The following is a 14,496-nucleotide window of genomic DNA, read 5'->3' as shown; positions in this document are numbered from 1 at the left end:
CCTGACCCCTGAGGCAGAGAGGAGGGGGTGAAATCACTCCCAGGCAGCCGCAACATCGCCAGCATGGCGCTGCGGTGCCTCGAGGGACCCCCCACAAGCTCATTCTAGGGGTCGCTTGCCAGAGCTCCCCAAGGCAGTGCGCCAACGGGAAGGGCCCTGCTCCACCTGCCCCAGGCCAGGACGTGCGCCTGCTACGGGGTCCGCAGGCTCAGCCAGCCCCCAGATGCCCAGGGTGCCGGGGGTCGTGAGAGACCTAGGTCAGGGTGTCTGTGAACCATGGGAAGCGGGGACAGCCGGCCTCCCACCCACCCAGGCCTTTGGAAGCTGGTCCCCGGCTTGCCTGGGACCACTCTCTCCTCATACCATCCGTGCGATGCTCCCCCGCCCGCACCTTTTCACACTCCTCCCAGGCCACAGAGCTGACCCCCTCCCGGGCCCAAACCAGGAGGTCCCCCAAAGAGTCTTCAGGGTCTGGGAGCTGCTGCTGGAGCACAGCCCCTGCCCACCCAAGAGTGCATGAAAGAACCCACTGCTGTCAGAACCACCTGCTCCTCCCTGGGTTGCTTTCTCCTCACTCTCTGCCCCAACCGAAACCAAACCACTTGCAGGGGGGAAAGGGGGCCCGAGAGGAGGAAGAACCCAGGGTTCTGGGTAGCACATCCCAGAATCACTAGCCTCTGGCCCGGGGGCCCTGGTGCAGTTCATCCACCCCTTCAGCCCTACGGGGGCTCAGCCGGAACCCACCTCAAACCTCTGCCGCTCAGACGCAGGCCACACTTTACCAAACCACACAATGAGAGTCCTTACCTCCTGAGTCTATTTTAAGATATGACAGAATTTGAGTCGAGTGTTTAGCGTGATACCTGGCACATGGTAGGCGCTCAATAAATATGAATTTTTTTAAAAAAGTACCTCATTCCCAGATGTAGAGAACACACGTGTGGACACCAAGGGGGGAAAGCGGCAGGGGTGGGGGTGGGATGAACTGGGAGACTGGGATTGACATAGATACACTAATATGTATAAAATGGGTAACTAATAAGAACCTGCTGTATAAAAAAATAAATAAAATTAAATGCAAAAATTCAAAAAGAAAAAAGTATGTCATTAATTAGGGTGAAAGGCCAGTAAAGTGTCCTTAAGAAACCTAGACTCTCACTTCAGACAACGCCCAGGAATGGCTCTCGCTGGCTCCTGAACGGCTGCTGTGGCCTGACCCAGTGTCCTCTCTCCCAGCTAATGCCGCGAGGCCTCCCCTAATCCCCCAGCGCAAGGGCCTTCGCAACCAGAATAAATAACCTCTTTACCAGCACCCTTAACCTGCCACTGTGGCCTCAGGGGTCAGAGGCACACACAGAGACACAGACCCACACGGGCACACTCACATACACAGACACATGCAGAAAGACATGTTTGTGTGCGCAAACGCAAACACACACACACACACACACACACACACACACACACACACACACACAGGCAGGCTCCAGGAACCTGAAGCAGGAGGATCCCAGGCGAGGCCTCCCCGCATACGCGTCGCACATTTCACCTAAAGTGTGGGCCAAAGAGGCATTTGGAAACCAGCTTGGGAACCTCATAACCATTCATAACATTGTTCTGAGAGAAAATACAAAACATTGCCCTACAAACAAACATTTGCAGTAGAATTCCTCCAAGAGCTAGGAATTGCCTGTGCTAGAGAACTAACGCAGCAAGAAGAAACAAACCACATAAGCTCAGTTTGCCTCTGCAAAACTAATAACAATTACAAAAACGTTACGTGAACTGCTCACCACGTACACCTAATTAGCATGCAGCACAATTCTGCGTGCCACTAAGGGTATGCCGGATTAATTATGCTGTACATTCCGTGTGATTACACCACCACACCCTCGGTCCACACACACCAGCTTCCAGAGGGTGCCCCTGTGACAGGGGTACAAGCGCAGGTCTGTACCAACCAGGGAAACACTGGTTTCCGCACTCAAGTTGACAGTGGTCCCCACCCACCCTACCCCCCGCCAGGCACAGCCTGACTCCGGCCCAGGCCTTCTCGCCAACGCCACCTCCACAGGAGCCCCCGCTGAGGAGCTAGCTTCCCACCCAGCCTCCTCCGGAGAGCAGAGATGCCTCCAAGGTCTCCCCGTGGCCATGGCTGCATGTCACAGGGGCCACACAACAGCCCAATGGCCACCACGTGTGCCCGATCACAGAGGAAGCTGGCCTCCCCATCCAGACCGAGGTCACCCTGAGATCATCTCCCAGACTCCACCAGGGCCCTGCACCCCTTTCCCTGGCACAGAAGCCAGCTACTGGGCAAGGTCCTAGCCGTGGTCCGCCCAGGCCCTGGATGGGTCAGAGCTTCTCCCTCCCTCGTCCTCTGCTCTCCACACAGCCAGGGGCAGCTCTACACAGACCCGACCCGACCCTCCATTAAAAAGAGACAAGGAACTGACCTCCTCCCCTAGTTCCCATTTAGCTCAGCAGATGCTCTTCAAATACACTGGGGTGACCCAGGTTTGGGGAACAAGAGAGTCAATGGAACATGGTAAGTGGAGCTTCCCAGGAACATGGAACTCAAAACCCACTGGGGGGGGGTCAGGCCTCTCGGGAGGCAAAGAGCAAGAGGAAACTTGGCATGTGAGACAGGGGAAGAGGGGCGTGCGCGGTGGGGGGCTGTGCCTCTTCAGCGCCAGACAGGGACCAGGCACAGCTGAATTTTAATCCGCAAATACCAGGGAGGCCAACTGTAGAAGGATTCTTTTAAAAGACACATGACACAAAATATCCAAGTTTAGGGCAAGAAGCAGTGTTTGAAACAAACAAACAAACAAATGACACAAGCCTGGAAGGTTGTCTCCACTTTGCAGACGGCAAAATTGAGGCTAAGAGAGGTGAAGCGATCTTCCTGAGGAGGACTCAGTTAGGAGGTGGCAGGGCCAAGGTGAAACCACTGTCTGTTCAGCACCGAGCCTGGTGGCCCTGGCACAATGCCACGCCGCCTCTTGCCTCTGCCCGGGTTCAGTGATGCTGACCTGGTTCACGCCACTTTTCTAGAAATTCTTTGGAAACAGCTCTTCCTGTGACACACAAAAGACTCATATTCCTACTTTAGAGAAACAGTTTTTGTTTCTTTTCTGTTTGTTTACCAAAACTGCTGTGCCCATCTTATCTCCTCCTACACTGGCAGACCTGCCTCTAAACCCAGGGCGGATGGCAACTTTGCAATTCACATACCACTGTCAGAGGGTGATGACACTCAGACCAGGCTGTGCAGCAGGGAGTTGAGGAACAGGGTCTAGGCCTTGCAGCTCATCTTTCGGGGGAGCACCTGAGAAGCAGAAGCCCCTGCTCAAGCCCCCCCCAAACATCAGTATGCCCAATGTACGTGGTACAAATGCCTGGTTACGTTACTTCCGTCCTTAAAAACCTGCAGGGATTGCTACCAGTTACGGAACAAAACGCGCCTGCCTTTCTAATCCATCACCTGGACCCTGCGCCTTCCTGGGTCCCCACATCCAGGCCTGGTGACACAGGCCCTCCCTCTTCTGCAAGCCCGGCCCAGCCCAGGCTCCGCCTGCACAAATCCTAACCACCCTCAAGTCCCAACTCTAGCCCTGCCTCCCACGGGAAGATCTCTCCCAGACTCCCTCCAGCCGAGCCCTCTCAGCGGACGGACGGCACCTCCACCCACGCGGCGGGCTGAGCCAGCTCCCCTCACCCTCTCCATCACCCAGTCACTCCCACCTAAATGCCTCACAGAGCAGCCCTCCTCCACACCTGCACTGCGGCTCCCCTGGATTCCTGCACCAGCCTTCTGCCTGGGCTCCCCGACCCCAGCCTCAGCTGCCCAAGTGCTCCTCCTTGACGCCCCGGGATGATCTTCCTCAGACGCAAATATGGACACGTTACTCCAAGGCCAACGTCGACGAATGGGTAACATCCCGGCCTTCCGTGGTCCAGCTCGGCCCAGCCCTCCAGCCTCACATCCCATGATCCCCCATATCCCATCACTCCCACCACATCATGGGAGAAAATGCCCTGGACCACCTGGCTAACTGCCCCCTACGCTTTGAGACTCAGCTCCAGCCTCACCTCCTTTAGAAACCCTTTCCTGCTCTTCCCTCCCCCCTTGAATGAGATGTCCCTTCTCTGAGCCCCCGTAATGCTCCAGGTACACGCTGCAGAGCTCTCTCCACCCACCTACGATGTAATGGTCACCTTGCCAGACTCTCATCTCCCCTGCGGGGTCCTTGAGAACCAGCTCAGTCTCTCTTATCTTTGTAGCCAGTGCCCGACACATAGTAGGTCTTTAATAAATGAATAAACATTATCTGTGAAGCTGAAGCAAGGGCCCTCTGGAGAGAAAACTCAAGAGCTGCCAGGCCTGCCAGCTTGGGGCCCCAGCATATCACCACGCTATCTCAGAGTCCAGGCTGCACAGAGGGTGTTGACGAAAGAAAATGCAGAGGCAATTGCCCTGCCCCACTGAGCTTCCCAGCTGGGCTTCCAGTACCAGGCAGGCCCTCAGGCCACCACTAGTTGGGCTGGGAACCACAGGCCTGTGAGAGGATGGCAACAAGCACCACATTGTTGCTGGTAATAAAACCATTAGGAACCAGTGCTGTGTGCCAGCTCCCAGGCCCGGCTGTGGTCAAGACCCTCCCATGCCTGTGGGCCAGGGGGCAGAGTCAGCCCTGCCAGCAGGCCCAGCAACCAGAGGAGAGGCCACTGCCTGCTCTGGACCCAAAGAGAGCAGAGGGCAGGAAGGGCGAGGGCCCAGGGCTTGGGGGACCTACTGAGTCCCCACTGGGCTTGGACTCTCAGGAAACTGACAGGAGTACATCAAGATTCAAGGCCCAGAGAGCAGATGGCCGGGGCTGGCCGGAGCACTCAGAGATCAACCAGCCAAATCGTGGCTTTACAAAGGAAGTGGAGGCCCTGCGACCCCTAAGGGGTGATGAGGATGACAGGCAACATTTGTGGGGTCTTGGAAGGCAAGGGGGCCTCCAACGGGGTCACCTCACCAGGTCCCCAGATTCACCCTCATGCAGCCCTGTCCTGACCCGACTCAGAGAAAAAGAACTCACACCTCCTGAGTACCTACTATGTGCTGGGCGCAGCACTGACAGTTTTCACACCGTATTTCATTTGATTCAAGCAATACCAGCAAGATGTGAATGTGATTCTTATCCCTGATTCACAGATGAAAATCCCGCAGCTCAGAGACTTTTAGGTCCCTCCGTAGCTATGGTATAGCAGGGCTGAGATGCAAATCGAGGACCGCCTGCCTCGCGGTCACTTCTTTGCACTGTCCGTCTGTCCCCTAGCAGCCTGGGGCAGGGGGCGGTCTGCAGAGGGACCAGCTCTGGGCTTGCCTCCATGCTACTGTCCTTTTATTTATCTTCCTGCCTCACTGCAGGGGCGGAGTGGGGCGGGGCTGGGCCAGAGAAGTCCACACACCCTTTCTCCTGCTGTCTTTACCAGGGGCAGCCTCAGAGGGCAAAGCAAGCTCCAAGATGGCGCCCACGGGCAGTGGCTGGGGGACGGGACTGTGGAAGGGGGAGGTGGGCACTGTTGCCAAGCAACAGGCAGAGGAATTTATATCTGCCCCTCCTCACCTCTCCACCCTGTCACCTGGGTCACTGCCACCTGCTCCTGGGCCTCCAGATCACAGAGGCGGGCACAGCTTGAGCCCACATGCCAGACGAGTTTCCCAGGCATCCCCTCCACCCCTGGAGGGGCCTCCTGAAGCCCCATTTTGTCCTCCCTGCACGTGGCTCCCCAGGCTATGCCAGGGCTGGGTCACCTGAGGTCCATACCGAGACCATTTGGGTCACAACAGCAACGAGATTGAAGCCTTCAGGGAAGATCCTCAATGATTTGTTTCCCATCCTGGGTCAGAACTGAGAGTTTCCAGTCACCGTCCTATAAAGCGAACTTGGTCTGCTGCCCTGGAGTGAACCGGGGTGCTGCCAGCTGCCTGTTTTCCACTCTCACCCAATCCCTACCAGGCCAGGCCTTCGCTTGGAGACCTCAGGGTCTGCCATAAATCTCCCTGCAACCTTTCCAGAAAAGACAAGTACCTGAGTAGCCCCACCCTTTGCTGTCAGTCTCCAAGCCAGTTTCGTATCCATTATAAAAGAGTCCACCCTTCCAGCCCAAGGGTGACTCAAATTTTTATAAGTTCTTATCCAGAAGCTTTAAAAGTGTGGTTTTATTTTTGTTGTGGTCATTAAGAAAGGAATGCATGCGCCTTTATATTTTTGCAAAGGTTACGAAAGTGTATAAAGTAAAGTGGCAAGGCCTCTGCTGACACGTTTGCTGGGTTATCCTTCCAGAACGACTTTTTCTAAGCATCTGCTAGCCTATAAGTGTGCACACTGGCGTGTATTTTAAAGGAATTTTACGAAAATGAGATCACACTCTGCACCATATCACGGACATCTAACATGTCAGAATAGACACGCTTCCCATCTCATTTCAAAGCCACTGGGAGAATCTGATTGGATTCCTCTTTATCCACAAATTTAGGTATCCTTTCAGAATCTACAAAATTAATCACAAAGGACCATTCCTCAAGAAGCCCCTTGCCAACAGGTTCTGCTTGCTGGAGTGCCAGAGGATCCCGGCCGCCTGGCATGGGCCCGAGCGCCCTCGCCTGCCCCTCCTGGTGTCCTCTGGGGAACCTCTGAGGGAAGGCAGGCTCCCAGGGCCCCCAGCCTCCCAGCCCAGGCGTTCCCGGACATGCACCATGATAGGGCCCACATTCGACCCATGGCTCAGTAAGCCACAGATCTGACCCCACCGTCCCATAATGTCCCCTCTGAGCATCTTTTAACCTTTTCAAGGAAGGACCGCTGGCACACCGGGCTCTAGCTGATCTATTAGGTCTGGAACATCTTCCCCACTGACCCCTGGATCCGTCCACACAGCCGCAAAGCAGGAAGAGCACTAGATTAGGAGTCAGGACACCCAAGTTGCAGCCCTCCAGTTACGAGCTGTGAGAGGTGGTCCTCCATCCCCTCTGTACATCCAAACGGGGGCAGCTAACAACTGCTCAGAATTAAAAATGACCTTGACATTTGAAACAGAAACAGAGAGGGAAGATCAATAAGGATGACAGTGAGCAGGGCCATGACCTCAGGAAAGAGAAAATAGGAATCTGATTGCAGATGTAAATAAGGCTGGGAAACCTTGGAGGTCAGAGGGGACCAGAGCAGGATGGGAGTGGGCATTGCTGAGCTACAGTTGAAAAAATTTTTTCATTCCCTGCTGGGATGCAGCTAGGAAAGCCCCAGGTATCCACACCTCCTCCCCCTGTCGCTGTCCTCCAGACAGGCCTGCTATGTGATCAGCAAGGGAGATGTGGCCTGGCGGGCCCTGCCCACTTGCTGTCCTTGCCGGGGCCTGTCAGGCACCTGCAGCCACACCTAGGGGCATGGCCGCCAGCCCGGGCACCTCCCCTCCAAGCTGGGGGCTCCGTTCAGCTGCACATGGAGGAGGGAGGGAAGAGGGCAGTGTGGAGTCAGGGTCTGCTGACGTCCCCTTTCGCTGTGCTTGCAGCCCTTACAGGAATGTTCTGGACGCTGGGGTGCCTCGGCCTGGGGAAGGGGATGCACAAACGGGGCACGGAGACCTCTGGGAGGCCAGGCCAGGGACCCTCCTCCGCCCATTCACATCATGATTGCCATCACTGACAGAGACCTTGCCCCGCTGGCGTTCCCCTTAATGGTCACGACCCCCCAGGGTTGGTGTAATTTAAACCCTGCTCTGTTTCCCTCCAAGTCTGAGCTCTTAAGCTCTAGTCTACAGAATATAAAGGAATCAAGATCCTATACCAAATGAGCTCAGCCGGCCCCTTCGTCCCTCAGTCTCCCCTGCCGTCCCTCACAGCCACAGGCAGGGAAGTTCTAGGCGATTCTCCACAGGCCACACGGGAGTTACAGAGCACAGGGGCCCACTCCCCTCAAATCAGCGTGGGGCCTCAGGCTGCCTCCGAGGCCCTGTTCACCGCCCTGGAGTCTCCGCCACACTCCAGCCACCCTGTCCCCGACAGCCTGGCTTCCTCTCCTTGGTCTGGAAGCCCCACCTCTGTGTTCTGAGGATCATCACAGGAGCCACCTCCTCCAGGAAGCCTCTCCTGATCCCTCCAGTTGGTTGTGACCTCACTGTCCTTTGAGCGTTTTATTTCTCCCTCTCCCTCGACCTTGGTCTGTGGTCATTAATTAGCTGGGCACACCCTAAACTCCCTCAAAGCTCAGCACAGGGTCTTGCCCAGCAAGACCCTGGTACAGGGCAACAAACAGACTGCACTCAGGACAGAATCCGAATAAAGAGCTGAAACTGTAGCACAAGGGGTTTAAGGTGGATACAAAGACAACCTGTTGACAGTGCGATCTGTCAAACTCTGGAACGGACTCCTAAACGGCACTGAGGAGCCTCCCACCTCCGAAGATTTTTCAGTCAGAATCAGCACTTTCCTCATCTGTCCAAGATTTTGCAAGAAAGGCAGGAAGGTGGACAAGACTTCACAGAGCACTTCCTGCAGTGCCAGGCCACGCGAGCCGCCCAAATGATGACGCTACTCACGCTAACGCTGAGCGCCTGCACTCTGCTAAGAGCGGAAGCGGCATTATCTCAGCTAATCCTTACAACAACCTATGTGTAGCGCCTGGTCTTGTTTCCACGTTACAGGTGAGGAAACTTGGAGGCTCAGAGAAATTGCGCTACCCCAGATCCCACAACTGTGAAGCATCCGAACGCCTCTCCTTCTGATTCCGGGGCCCTCCGTTCGGCTGCCTGGAGACAGGCTCATGTGCAAGCTCATGTCCAGGCTCTCTGTCCCCACGCGGCTGCAGGCCGCGTACACAGAAATATGCACAGACACACGTGCACCACACCCTGGCTTGCCCACACACTTAGCCAAGGGGAGGCAGGCTTGGAGACACACACGCGAATCTCCAACACTGCACGGATCTCGGATTTGGTACGTTTTTCTTGAGGGAAGAGAGTCAAAGAGAGAAATGACTGAAAACGAGCTCTCAAGATTTGAGTGGAAAGGAATCTGGCGCCTTTCGTTTACTATTAAGCCCTGCTCAGGAGCAGCAGAGTGCACAGGCCCACAGAGACGCCCAGCCTCCAAGGGCAGTCGGGCTCCTGACCGGCACTACCATCCATTAGACACCAGAACGGAAGTGGAAACAATTCCCACAGGCCATTCCGTGACCCTAACTGTTGCCTGTCACCAAGCTACAGGCCAGAGACACACTCAACTATCCATGGGGCATGGGATGGGGGAAGAGGACACGGGCACCAAGTCAGGGACCCCAGGCTCAAGCCAGTGAAAGGTGGCAGGAAGTGCCGAGGGAGGGGAACATGTGACAGGCACACAGTTGGCCCTTCCGGCCTTGGGCTCTGGGTAGCACTCCCAGCCCTGGAAGAAACCGGGCCTGGCTCCACAACCAAACAGCCCCCAACCCAGCTCCAGGTGTTCTCAGAGCTTCAAGTTCTCTTTCAGCCCTAAACTCTAGGGCTTGGATTCTAATGGTAACGTTTCAGGCCAAGGATGGCCATTAGAGAGCTGGCAAGACTGCTCTCGGAGTCCCCTTTCTATCTGGTTCCCACAAAAAGGAGCCTTGATGGAATCCGGGGAAGAATTTAGGTTTTTCAGGAAGGCTTGAGCCTAAGGAACTGGCTTATAAGTAGGCGATGGCTATTCGGGGAAGGCAGAGCAGTAGCAAGCAGTAGAGAGCTGGGCACCAAGCCTGCCACTCGGGGGAGGACAGGGACGCAAACACAGATGTCCAGCAGACACTCGTGCAAACCCCACAGAATGTCTGATGGGGGACCAGAGGCGGCCAGGGCAAGGTCCCGTGGAGACCACAAACTGAGAGGAGAGACCAACATGCAGCGCAGGAGCCCGGGAGAGCTGGAGCAGGAGACAGTCTAAGCTCCCCAGAGGGCAGGCCTGGCCCCGCTTCTTCCCGGCCAGGTCACCCGGGGCAAGTATTTTATAGCTTGTCTGTCTCCCTTGCAGGCTTTTTCAGAGGCCCAATGGCGGTGATGTGTGACTGTGCTAGGGAAAGCACTGGGAGCATCTCTGGTTCTAGCGAGATAGATGACTCTGGGTGGGCTCCTGGATGGGGCCTGGTCACCAGAGAGACCAAGAAAGGATGAGGAGCTTGGAGTTTCAGCTTCAAGAAGGTCCATAGGAACGCAGGAGCTCACCGCAAACTGGACTCAGGGAGGAAACCTCAGAAATTACGCACACACACAAGTGTACACGTAAACCTACAGAAGGACACACACGTGCGAAGGCTTAACCAGAGGCTGCACTTTTACACTCCCTGTGGAGTCAGACGTGACAAACCTGTCTCCTGAAGGGCCCTCACCCCTCACCCCAACCTCTCCTTTCAAAGGCCCAGCTCCCAGGAAGCCCTGCTCTCACTCAGGCCTCCTCTCCTTGGAAGCCATTCCTGATTATCTCTGTGAGGCGAGACCACCCCGCCCCCACTCCTGGGTCTGAAATTCCACCACTAGAATCAGAGCCATAGAATTTAAAAGCTGGAATGGACCTTCAAGCTGCAGTCCAACCCTCACCCCACAGAGGAATCCCGTCCGCAGACACCCTGACACATGGCATGGCTGTCCTCTTCTCTGCTTCTCCAGTGCCGGGGTTGGGGGGAGGCGGGGGGCAGCCCTTGCACTGTGGACCACACTCCTTGAGTCTAGAAGGAATTCACCTTCTCTAAGGTCGGCTTCCTGTTGCAGGCCCACAAGCCTGGGAAGGAGGACAAGGAGAGCCTTGGTCTACCCGAGCCAGGAAGTGTGCATTTGATGAGTAGCTGAAGACAAGCCCCAAGGAGCTGGACAAGAGGCTGGAGAGGGAGCCAGGGCCCAGACGAGTGGGGCCCGGGAAGGGAGGCGGGCAGGTGCCAGACCCGCCACACAAGTTTGCCTGGGCCACTGACTGCGTGCAGCACATGTGCACACATGCACACACACGCACACAGACTCACGCTTTCACAGAGCTCCCTGTCAAACAGCCCAACCAGGGCCTCAACGGGACCTGGAAGCAGAGGGGGACCACCTTGCCCCAGCAACCTAGCAGGAACTCCTAACAGCCCAAGCCTCCAAACCCAGGCAGCTCAGGAAACCACCAGGAAACGACCCCTGCCAGCAGAGGGGGCAGCCCAAAGAGGGTCCGCCTGACAGCTGGGCTCCCCAAATCCCAGAGGCCAGTCCTAGCTCTCCACCATCGCCCAAAGAGAAAAGCTTCCCCGGCTGCAGCTGTCACATCTGCCTGGGAGGGAGGAGGCACAGCGGAGCAGCACCTGATCCCAGGATCCCTTCGCAGCCCGCCAGCCCAGGAGGCCGGTTCAGCGCTGGCAGCCCAGGGTGAAACATGAAGACTGAACAGTCCCCCAGGGATGGTGATGGCAGTCTCTGGGCACGGCAGCAAGGGGCAAGCTGGGTCACAGGGCGGCCGGCTCTTCTCCTGCAGCCTCCTGTCCCTTCTGGTTTGGAAGGGGGCGAGCTGTGTGGCTCTGGGGCCCGGGCCCTTCCTCCCTGCCTGACACAGGCCAGAGCTGCCCAGCTGGGTACAGGACGCCATCTTGGGTCAAGGTGCAACCACAGGGGGCTCCTCTCGCGAGCTGGGGAAGAGAGCCCCTGAGAACCAGTGAGCCCCTCACTCCCCACCCAAGGGGCCAACACCTACTCAACTGCCTTTGCACTGGAGAGTGGAGGAAGAACAGAAGGGATGCAGAGAAACGGGGGAACTAATGGGGGTGAGAGGGAAGGGAGTGGGTGCCCCCAAGAAGGGAGCCTCCAGGAAAGCGAAAAGCAGTTTGGCAGCTAGAGGGCCGCGGGCCCCAGCGATGGGGGGCTGGGGGAGGCCAGGGGCGGGCCCTGGACCCTTGCCAGCTCCGTCTGAGCCGAGGGGGAGGGAGGAGGGAGGGGGAGGGGAGCTGGGGTGAGGGCGGGACACGGACCGAGGCCGCCTGCGGCTCGGAAGCTTGGGGTCTCCCGGGGCGCTGGGACGTGGGGCCGAAGACCCCGATCCGCAGCCTCGGCGAGGCCTCGTCCTTCACCGTGCGGATGCGAAGCTTTCAAGGACACGTCTGCACCGGCCCAGCGGGGGTGCGTGTGCGTGAGTGTGTCCGCGTGCGTGTTGAGTGTGTGCAGGGGGGTGGGTGCTGCTGCAGGGGGCGACCCAGGGCGTCCCCACCAGCCACGCTCCGGGCCCAGGCCCTGAGGCTCCCACCCCTGCGTTTTCCGGCCCCCGCGGCCCCGGCCCGGGATCTTCGCCCGCCCCCGCCCCGCCCCCACACTGCGGCGCCGCCACCGCCGCCGCCGCCGCCGCCGCCGCCGCCGCCGCCCCGGCTCCCACGGCCCGCGGCGGGGGCAGGGAGGAGCCAGGCACGACGTCCCCCCCGCGCGCCACCCGACTCTCCGCGGAGAGGTGTGCCCCCCAAGTGGCACTCTCCCCACCCCCGCAGCCCCTCCCAGATCCGCTGGCACCCCGCTCCCCCAGCCACAGGTGGCCGGAGGAAGATCGCTGCGCAGCGTTCCCCGGTCCGGCCCCCAGATCACCCCTCGGCCCGCCCCCGGGGGCCTCCCGGGTCCCCCGCCCCGCCGGGCCGAGGAGGGCCGGGAGCCGGGGGGAGGGGCGGGGGGCCGGGTCGTGCCAGGCTGCCATTTTCTGCCGCCACCGCGGAGCCTGCGCGGGGCCGGGCCCCCGCCCCCCTCCCCCGCTCCCTGCGGGCCGCGGCGGGAGCCGATTATTCCGGGTCGGGGTCCGCGCCCTCCGGCGTCCCGGCCGCAGGCCCCAGGTTGGGCCCCGGGGCGGGGGCAGGGCCCGGAAGGCGGGGGCGGCCAGGCCGGGGCCCCTGCGGCAGCGCCTAGCGGGGCACCGCGGCTGAGGCCGGCGGCGGAGGAGGCCCCCCGCGGCATTGTATAGACTTGAACTTGAGCCCGGAGCCGGGCGGGGGCGCGGAGGGGGCTACGCGCCGGGAGCTGGCGGGACGGGAGGGGGCGCCTGTGCAGCCCGCGGGGACATAAACAAACCCTCAAATCCCCCGCGCCGCCCCGGCCAGCCCGGCCCGCCGTCGCCGCCCGCAGCCCTGGCTCCGCGAGCGCCCGGCGCCGAGTTGCGGGGGTCCGGGAGCGTGCTCCGAGCCGGGCACTGCCCGCCGCCGTGGCCCCCGCCCGGCTCCCCTCCTCCCTGCCCGCCTCCGGGCCGGCCTCCCGGGCCGCCAGCAGCGGCGCTCATTACCGTGTGGCCGGTGGGGTCGGGCCGGCCCGGCTGCGCGCCCTAGTGCCGCGGCGCCGCGTCCCGGCTCGTCCTCTGCTCTCGCCGCCGCCGCCGCCGCCGCCGCCGCCCGCGCGCCCTCCCTCCCTCCCTCCCGGCCCGCCTGCCTGCCTCGCTCGCTCCCTCCCTCCGCTCGCTGTCGCGCTCCCTCTCTCCGCCTCCTCCGCCGGGTCCCCCCCTCCCACCCCTTCTCTCCGCCTTCCTCCTTCCCTCCCTCCGGCCGCCCGCGGGCCCAGGCCTCCGCCCGCTGCTCGCCCCCCGCGGCCGCGCTGGCCCCGGCCCTGGCGCTGCGGAGCCGGCCCGGGAGGCAGCGCCGACTTGGGGGCCCCGGGGCGCCGCGACGGGAGCGGCCTGGGCGCGCGGCCGGTCCTAGCGCCCTCGGCCCGACTTCCCGGCCTCTACGCCCCCGCTGGGGGGGGCTCCCCGCACGCTGCGGGTCGGAGGGCCGGACCTCGCTGCGCCCCGACCCTGCGCTGGGCCCAGGAACCCCGCCTCGGCCGCTCTCCCGGCCACTCCGCCGGGGGCCTGCGGCAGCCCTCCCCCCGCGGGGCGCCCCGCTACCTGGAGCTGCCTCTGCGCTGGGTCCCCGCATCCAGCACTGGCCGCAGGGACAGCAGCCCCTCCTCTCCCGCGGCCGGTGTCAAGTGCCTCCCCCCGGCAGCCCGCGGAGCCCCCGGCGGTCTTCGCCCTGCAGTTCTCCCGACCTCCACCAGAGCCCACTGCACTCTGCCTGCCTCAGCACTGGGGCTGGGGACAGCAGCGCCGGCCCATCCGCGCCGCAAGCCCCACGCCACCCGCCACCCCCGCCAGGTGCCGCCGCCGAGTGGAGGCCGGCCCACTCAACAGGACCAAGGTCGGGGCGCCAGGCTATCGAGGCCGTCTGGGAGGCTCGAGCACTTCTATAGGATGAGCCCCCTTGAAGGGAGTGAGTTCCCCATACCTTGAGGTGTCCAAGTAGAGTTGAGTGTCCTCAGTTGGTCAGTGGAAGACTGAAAGATTTCATGGCTCGGGGGTGGAACTAAATGACATTGAAGATCCCTTCCAGCTCTAAGATTCTGTGCACACACCTACACTCCGCCCTCATGCTTACTCACCCCTTTGCGGCGAGGGTTGTTCTCATTTCCCATAGAGTTCCCAGGGCTCCAGGTTTCTGACTCGGGGCATCTCTGTCTACTTTCATC

At 60.1% G+C, this 14,496-nt stretch overlaps 1 protein-coding gene across 8 annotated transcripts in view; it reads right to left on the bottom strand.

Moving 5' to 3' along the window:
• The window catches only part of DNMT3A (DNA methyltransferase 3 alpha), a 106,564-nt gene extending 92,531 nt beyond the window's left edge, over positions 1 to 14,033 (bottom strand). For 7 of the 8 annotated variants that reach the window (XR_003434138.1, XR_003434139.1, XR_003434140.1 and 4 more), the window contains exon 1: positions 13,280 to 13,381. The gene's annotated coding sequence lies outside the window, so the exon portion shown is untranslated. Of the gene's footprint in view, positions 1 to 13,279; positions 13,382 to 13,876 lie in introns of those variants that run through there. The other variant, XM_027113674.1, reaches the window with a different exon arrangement.
• Between the last annotated feature and the right edge of the window lie 463 nt (positions 14,034 to 14,496).

Source organism: Aethalodelphis obliquidens, unplaced genomic scaffold (genome assembly GCF_003676395.1).
Source record: "Aethalodelphis obliquidens isolate GAN/ISIS:26980383/991018 unplaced genomic scaffold, ASM367639v1 scaffold12, whole genome shotgun sequence".
NCBI lineage: Eukaryota > Metazoa > Chordata > Mammalia > Artiodactyla > Delphinidae > Aethalodelphis > Aethalodelphis obliquidens.
This window is presented reverse-complemented; position numbering and strand designations above follow the sequence as displayed.